Consider the following 2,248-nt stretch of genomic DNA (forward strand, 5'->3'; position numbering starts at 1 on the left):
TATGGTTTTATCCTTCTATAAATAGAGCATTCTTGCTCATTTGTAGAATACACCAAGTTAGAGAGAAAAACCATTTTGAGAGCAAAGTGAGGTATTCCATAGACTATACAAGAAAATAGTCTGTGAAGAAAAATAGAGTGTGAGCGATATTTTAGTAAGACGGAAACCAAAAGAGTGTTGTTCCTTTTGAGTGTGTAGTAGTCACTTTGAGTATTGTATTCGTGACTACACAGTGTAAAATTCCTTACTATAGTTTTATCAATTGCTCCTCTTAGTCCGTGGTTTTTCCCTTACTCAGAAGGGTTTCCACGTAAAATTCTTGGTGTCGTTATTTTCCCATTTTATTTCCATTACTTTTACCATATATATTTTTGTTCTTGTCCGCATTTTCCCAACATGTTAATAGTGTAGCAATATAATTGGCAGCTTAATATTTTTTTTTCATACAGAAGTTTTATATCTTGTTGTTTCAAATATCACTTGCCGTAGAGATCAGTCATTTTTGAGTTGGCTAATTTTCAAGATTCAATGTACTTTCTTTAGTCAGAGAATAAGTTAGAATTCTATTTCTTATTAGAAAAATAAATCTTCAATTAAATAAAAACTTGCAAGCTAGCTCATGCTCTGAATATATAAGCTTGTATGAAATTTTCAGCATATTACAATAAAATAAACAACAATAGTAAAGTATTTTTTTACTTATATGGACTCATTCTTACTTCAGTGATTGTTGCTATGTAGTCACAGATGAAGAACCAAAATTGTAAATATACGCACTCGACAAGGTAGGGAATAAAAAAAGACAGATTAAAAATACTAATCTGAATACTATTATTCTTTTTTGTATAATGAAAACAGTCTTGGAGCCATGCCAATATAGACAAAATAAATCATGATTTTGAACTAACATACTAGGTAACTAAAACAGAACATAAGTAAGCCTATCCAACCGAACTTAGTATCAACAAACATCACATTAGCTCCACAAATTAAACAAAATTAACCAGTTATAGGTTCAATATGTCTAAATCATAATTACAAAGCGACAACAAACCAAAGACAAGTATAAAACTAAAATCCCACACTCAGATATGCATTCAAGTAAATTGAGTCAGACAAATCATGACTGCACAAAATTGCTTGAATTATGTCCATTTCGATTTTCCTAGCCAAGGTACGATACCATTCTTCACACATTTTGATAGTTATATGGATGGTCATCACCTAAAACTTTTTTAGGGAGAACAGAGCAATAAACAAAGGGTGCAGTGGCTTAAAAAATATTTTTTTCCTTACCATACGAATAGTATTTGCGCGTAAGCAATTTTGTCATACAATGAAAGAAACTAACAAAAATTATTACAAATATCATTTCCAGCAGAAGGTATAGTCTGGAAACCTCATAAGCAGAGCGGCAATAAGAAAACGATAAATTATTCTTTAGTTAAAGAGCAACCTAAATATTGTACAAATTACGAAAGTGGTAGCAACCAACATTGACAATGTCAACCGGCAAGGCAACAAAAATCATATAAGAATAATTTTTTCCTGAAAAAAATTATGTAAATAGGAAATTATACTATAATAATAGAACTAGTGTTAAAGAGTAAAAGAAAATTTATACCCAAAACATATTCTTTTCGTGCCGAGAAGACGTGCAATGAACGGGTCATGACCAAAAAAGTACATCCAAGGCTTGGTAAAAACACAATCTGGTAACAAAGCTCGTATATTGCTACCAGAAATCTCCATTAATGATACCAAAATACAGATGGAAAGAAAATTTTTTTGGCCAAATAACAGAGAGATAAAATACACAAAGGGGTTTTGATTTCATTTTCTGAACGTGGGTTGGGGACTGGGTAAGTGGGTGGAAGAGGTGGCTTGAAATAAAACAGAGAAAAGCCCTTTTTTATATATATTACTAATAAAGTATTAAGGCTTAAATCATCTGCTGCCACTCAAAGTTGTCCGCATAATTCATTTCGACATCTCAACTAATTCTTGTGCCAATGAACACTTTATTTGTTCAAAAGTCATTTCTATTAGACACAAAATGCTAACATGGCAAAAAACGTGTACTTCACTTTCCTTGAGCGCGTTAATTTATTAAAAATAATATTTTTTCTTTTTTTTTCTTAATTTATACCCCTAAGTTAATTTAAAAAAAATTAATTAACAAAAAAGAAGGACAATTGTCTTCTTCCCTCTTTCTATCATATTTTATTTCTTTTTTTTTACACAGGCA

General features: G+C 30.9%; 1 long non-coding RNA gene across 2 annotated transcripts in view; it reads right to left on the minus strand.

Moving 5' to 3' along the window:
* The window catches only part of LOC107029949, a 9,137-nt gene extending 7,264 nt beyond the window's left edge, over positions 1-1,873 (minus strand). For both annotated transcript variants that reach the window (XR_001458084.2, XR_003574994.1), the window contains exon 1: positions 1,625-1,873. This is a non-coding gene — a long non-coding RNA (uncharacterized LOC107029949). The remainder of the gene's footprint in view (positions 1-1,624) is intronic.
* Positions 1,874-2,248: the final 375 nt, after the last annotated feature.

The sequence above is a fragment of the Solanum pennellii genome, chromosome 1 (genome assembly GCF_001406875.1).
Source record: "Solanum pennellii chromosome 1, SPENNV200".
Taxonomy (NCBI): domain Eukaryota; kingdom Viridiplantae; phylum Streptophyta; class Magnoliopsida; order Solanales; family Solanaceae; genus Solanum; species Solanum pennellii.